Raw genomic sequence first — 6,641 nt, forward strand, 5'->3', positions numbered from 1 at the left:
CACTGGCAGGGATCTCCAGCAACACACTGGCAGAGGTCTCCAGCAACACATTAGCAAAGGTCTCCAGGGACACACTTGCAGGGGTCTCCAGCACCACACTGGCAGAGGTCTCCAGCACCACACTGGCAGAGGTCTCCAGCAACACACTGGCAGGGGTCTCCAGCACCACACTGTCAGAGGTCTCCAGCAACACACTGGCAGAGGTCTCCAGCAACACACTGGCAGAAGTCTCGAGCAACACACTGACAGGGGTCTCCAGCAACACACTGGCAGGGGTCTCCAGCAACACACTGGCAGGGGTCTCCAGCAACACACTGGCAGGGGTCTCCAGCAACACACTGGCAGGGGTCTCCAGCAAGACACTGGCAGGGGTCTCAAGCAACACACTGGCAGGGGTCTCCAGCAAGACACTGGCAGAGGTCTCCAGCAACACACTGGCAGGGGTCTCCAGCAAGACACTGGCAGGGGTCTCCAGCAACACACTGGCAGGGGTCTCCAGCAACACACTGGCAGGGGTCTCCAGCAACATACTGGCAGGGGTCTCCAGCAACACACTAGCAGGGGTCTCCAGCAACACTGGCAGGGGTCTCCAGCAACACTGGCAGGGGTCTCCAGCAACACACTGGCAGGGGTCTCCAGCAAGACACTGGCAGGGGTCTCAAGCAACACACTGGCAGGGGTCTCCAGCAACATACTGGCAGGGGTCTCCAGCAACACACTGGCAGGGGTCTCCAGCAACACACTGGCAGGGGTCTCCAGCAACACACTGGCAGGGGTCTCCAGCAACACACTGGCAGGGGTCTCCAGCAAGACTCTGGCAGGGGTCTCAAGCAACACACTGGCAGGGGTCTCCAGCAACACACTGGCAGGGGTCTTAAGCAACACACCGATAGGGGTCTCAAGAAACACACTGACAGGGGTCTTCAGCAACACACTGGCAGGGGTCTCCAGCAACATACTGGCAGGGGTCTCCAGCAACATACTGGCAGGGGTCTCCAGCAACACACTGGCAGGGGTCTCCAGCACCACACTGGCAGAGGTCTCCAGCAACACACTGGCAGAGATCTCCAGCAACACACTGGCAGGGGTCTCCAGCAACATACTGGCAGGGGTCTCCAGCAACATACTGGCAGGGGTCTCTAGCAACATACTGGCAGGGGTCTCCAGCAACACTGGCAGGGGTCTCCAGCAACACACTGGCAGGGGTCTCCAGCAAGACACTGGCAGGGGTCTCAAGCAACACACTGGCAGGGGTCTCCAGCAACATACTGGCAGGGGTCTCCAGCAACACACTGGCAGAGGTCTCCAGCACCACACTGGCAGAGGTCTTCAGCAACACACTGGCAGGGGTCTCCAGCACCACACTGGCAGAGGTCTCCGGCAACACACTGGCAGAGGTCTCCAGCAACACACTGGCAGAAGTCTCGAGCAACACACTGACAGGGGTCTCCAGCAACACACTGGCAGGGGTCTCCAGCAACATACTGGCAAGTGTCTCCAGCAACACACTGGCAGGGGTCTCCAGCAACACTGGCAGGGGTCTCCAGCAACACACTGATAGGGGTCTCCAGCAACACACTGGCAGGGGTCTCCAGCAACACACTGGCAGGGGTCTCCAGCAACATACTGGCAAGTGTCTCCAGCAACACACTGGCAGGGGTCTCCAGCAACACTGGCAGGGGTCTCCAGCAACACACTGATAGGGGTCTCCAGCAACACACTGGCAGGGGTCTCCAGCAACACACTGGCAGGGGTCTCCAGCAACATACTGGCAAGTGTCTCCAGCAACACACTGGCAGGGGTCTCCAGCAACACTGGCAGGGGTCTCCAGCAACACGCTGGCAGTGGTCTCGAGCAACACACTGGCAGGGGTCTCCAGCAACACACTGGCAGAGGTCTCCAGCAACACACTGGCAGAGGTCTCCAGCAACACACTGGCAGAGGTCTCCAGCAACACACTGGCAGGGGTCTCCAGCAACACACTGGCAGGGGTCTCCAGCAACACACTGGCAGGGGTCTCCAGCAACACACTGGCAGGGGTCTTAAGCAACACACCGATAGGGGTCTCAAGAAACACACTGACAGGGGTCTCCAGCAACACACTGGCAGGGGTCTCCAGCAACATACTGGCAGGGGTCTCCAGCAACATACTGGCAGGGGTCTCCAGCAACACACTGGCAGGGGTCTCCAGCACCACACTGGCAGAGGTATCCAGCAACACACTGGCAGAGATCTCCAGCAACACACTGGCAGGGGTCTCCAGCAACATACTGGCAGGGGTCTCCAGCAACATACTTGCAGGGGTCTCTAGCAACATACTGGCAGGGGTCTCCAGCAACACTGGCAGGGGTCTCCAGCAACACACTGGCAGGGGTCTCCAGCAAGACACTGGCAGGGGTCTCAAGCAACACACTGGCAGGGGTCTCCAGCAACATACTGGCAGGGGTCTCCAGCAACACACTGGCAGAGGTCTCCAGCACCACACTGGCAGAGGTCTTCAGCAACACACTGGCAGGGGTCTCCAGCACCACACTGGCAGAGGTCTCCAGCAACACACTGGCAGAGGTCTCCAGCAACACACTGGCAGAAGTCTCGAGCAACACACTGACAGGGGTCTCCAGCAACACACTGGCAGGGGTCTCCAGCAACATACTGGCAAGTGTCTCCAGCAACACACTGGCAGGGGTCTCCAGCAACACTGGCAGGGGTCTCCAGCAACACACTGATAGGGGTCTCCAGCAACACACTGGCAGGGGTCTCCAGCAACACTCTGGCAGGGGTCTCCAGCAACATACTGGCAAGTGTCTCCAGCAACACACTGGCAGGGGTCTCCAGCAACACTGGCAGGGGTCTCCAGCAACACACTGATAGGGGTCTCCAGCAACACACTGGCAGGGGTCTCCAGCAACACACTGGCAGGGGTCTCCAGCAACATACTGGCAAGTGTCTCCAGCAACACACTGGCAGGGGTCTCCAGCAACACTGGCAGGGGTCTCCAGCAACACGCTGGCAGTGGTCTCGAGCAACACACTGGCAGAGGTCTCCAGCAACACACTGGCAGAGGTCTCCAGCAACACACTGGCAGAGGTCTCCAGCAACACACTGGCAGGGGTCTCCAGCAACACACTGGCAGGGGTCTCCAGCAACACACTGGCAGGGGTCTCCAGCAACACACTGGCAGGGGTCTCCAGCAACACACTGGCAGGGGTCTCCAGCAAGACACTGGCAGGGGTCTCAAGCAACACACTGGCAGGGGTCTCCAGCAAGACACTGGCAGAGGTCTCCAGCAACACACTGGCAGGGGTCTCCAGCAAGACACTGGCAGGGGTCTCCAGCAACACACTGGCAGGGGTCTCCAGCAACACACTGGCAGGGGTCTCCAGCAACATACTGGCAGGGGTCTCCAGCAACACACTAGCAGGGGTCTCCAGCAACACTGGCAGGGGTCTCCAGCAACACTGGCAGGGGTCTCCAGCAACACACTGGCAGGGGTCTCCAGCAAGACACTGGCAGGGGTCTCAAGCAACACACTGGCAGGGGTCTCCAGCAACATACTGGCAGGGGTCTCCAGCAACACACTGGCAGGGGTCTCCAGCAACACACTGGCAGGGGTCTCCAGCAACACACTGGCAGAGGTCTCCAGCAACACACTGGCAGGGGTCTCCAGCAACACACTGATAGGGGTCTCCAGCAACACACTGGCAGGGGTCTCCAGCAACACACTGGCAGGGGTCTCCAGCAACACACTGGCAGGGGTCTCCAGCAACACACTGGCAGGGGTCTTAAGCAACACACCGATAGGGGTCTCAAGAAACACACTGACAGGGGTCTCCAGCAACACACTGGCAGGGGTCTCCAGCAACATACTGGCAGGGGTCTCCAGCAACATACTGGCAGGGGTCTCCAGCAACACACTGGCAGGGGTCTCCAGCACCACACTGGCAGAGGTCTCCAGCAACACACTGGCAGAGATCTCCAGCAACACACTGGCAGGGGTCTCCAGCAACATACTGGCAGGGGTCTCCAGCAACATACTGGCAGGGGTCTCTAGCAACATACTGGCAGGGGTCTCCAGCAACACTGGCAGGGGTCTCCTGCAAAACACTGGCAGGGGTCTCCAGCAAGACACTGGCAGGGGTCTCAAGCAACACACTGGCAGGGGTCTCCAGCAACATACTGGCAGGGGTCTCCAGCAACACACTGGCAGAGGTCTCCAGCAACACACTGGCAGAGGTCTCCAGCAACACACTGGCAGAAGTCTCGAGCAACACACTGACAGGGGTCTCCAGCAACACACTGGCAGGGGTCTCCAGCAACATACTGGCAAGTGTCTCCAGCAACACACTGGCAGGGGTCTCCAGCAACACTGGCAGGGGTCTCCAGCAACACACTGATAGGGGTCTCCAGCAACACACTGGCAGGGGTCTCCAGCAACACACTGGCAGGGGTCTCCCGCAACATACTGGCAAGTGTCTCCAGCAACACACTGGCAGGGGTCTCCAGCAACACTGGCAGGGGTCTCCAGCAACACACTGATAGGGGTCTCCAGCAACACACTGGCAGGGGTCTCCAGCAACACACTGGCAGGGGTCTCCAGCAACATACTGGCAAGTGTCTCCAGCAACACACTGGCAGGGGTCTCCAGCAACACTGGCAGGGGTCTCCAGCAACACGCTGGCAGTGGTCTCGAGCAACACACTGGCAGGGGTCTCCAGCAACACACTGGCAGAGGTCTCCAGCAACACACTGGCAGAGGTCTCCAGCAACACACTGGCAGAGGTCTCCAGCAACACACTGGCAGGGGTCTCCAGCAACACACTGGCAGGGGTCTCCAGCAACACACTGGCAGGGGTCTCCAGCAACACACTGGCAGGGGTCTTAAGCAACACACCGATAGGGGTCTCAAGAAACACACTGACAGGGGTCTCCAGCAACACACTGGCAGGGGTCTCCAGCAACATACTGGCAGGGGTCTCCAGCAACATACTGGCAGGGGTCTCCAGCAACACACTGGCAGGGGTCTCCAGCACCACACTGGCAGAGGTATCCAGCAACACACTGGCAGAGATCTCCAGCAACACACTGGCAGGGGTCTCCAGCAACATACTGGCAGGGGTCTCCAGCAACATACTTGCAGGGGTCTCTAGCAACATACTGGCAGGGGTCTCCAGCAACACTGGCAGGGGTCTCCAGCAACACACTGGCAGGGGTCTCCAGCAAGACACTGGCAGGGGTCTCAAGCAACACACTGGCAGGGGTCTCCAGCAACATACTGGCAGGGGTCTCCAGCAACACACTGGCAGAGGTCTCCAGCACCACACTGGAAGAGGTCTTCAGCAACACACTGGCAGGGGTCTCCAGCACCACACTGGCAGAGGTCTCCAGCAACACACTGGCAGAGGTCTCCAGCAACACACTGGCAGAAGTCTCGAGCAACACACTGACAGGGGTCTCCAGCAACACACTGGCAGGGGTCTCCAGCAACATACTGGCAAGTGTCTCCAGCAACACACTGGCAGGGGTCTCCAGCAACACTGGCAGGGGTCTCCAGCAACACACTGATAGGGGTCTCCAGCAACACACTGGCAGGGGTCTCCAGCAACACACTGGCAGGGGTCTCCAGCAACATACTGGCAAGTGTCTCCAGCAACACACTGGCAGGGGTCTCCAGCAACACTGGCAGGGGTCTCCAGCAACACACTGATAGGGGTCTCCAGCAACACACTGGCAGGGGTCTCCAGCAACACACTGGCAGGGGTCTCCAGCAACATACTGGCAAGTGTCTCCAGCAACACACTGGCAGGGGTCTCCAGCAACACTGGCAGGGGTCTCCAGCAACACGCTGGCAGTGGTCTCGAGCAACACACTGGCAGAGGTCTCCAGCAACACACTGGCAGAGGTCTCCAGCAACACACTGGCAGAGGTCTCCAGCAACACACTGGCAGGGGTCTCCAGCAACACACTGGCAGGGGTCTCCAGCAACACACTGGCAGGGGTCTCCAGCAACACACTGGCAGGGGTCTCCAGCAACACACTGGCAGGGGTCTCCAGCAAGACACTGGCAGGGGTCTCAAGCAACACACTGGCAGGGGTCTCCAGCAAGACACTGGCAGAGGTCTCCAGCAACACACTGGCAGGGGTCTCCAGCAAGACACTGGCAGGGGTCTCCAGCAACACACTGGCAGGGGTCTCCAGCAACACACTGGCAGGGGTCTCCAGCAACATACTGGCAGGGGTCTCCAGCAACACACTAGCAGGGGTCTCCAGCAACACTGGCAGGGGTCTCCAGCAACACTGGCAGGGGTCTCCAGCAACACACTGGCAGGGGTCTCCAGCAAGACACTGGCAGGGGTCTCAAGCAACACACTGGCAGGGGTCTCCAGCAACATACTGGCAGGGGTCTCCAGCAACACACTGGCAGGGGTCTCCAGCAACACACTGGCAGGGGTCTCCAGCAACACACTGGCAGAGGTCTCCAGCAACACACTGGCAGGGGTCTCCAGCAACACACTGATAGGGGTCTCCAGCAACACACTGGCAGGGGTCTCCAGCAACACACTGGCAGGGGTCTCCAGCAACACACTGGCAGGGGTCTCCAGCAACACACTGGCAGGGGTCTTAAGCAACACACCGATAGGGGT

This window comes from Procambarus clarkii, chromosome 32, assembly GCF_040958095.1.
Source record: "Procambarus clarkii isolate CNS0578487 chromosome 32, FALCON_Pclarkii_2.0, whole genome shotgun sequence".
NCBI lineage: Eukaryota > Metazoa > Arthropoda > Malacostraca > Decapoda > Cambaridae > Procambarus > Procambarus clarkii.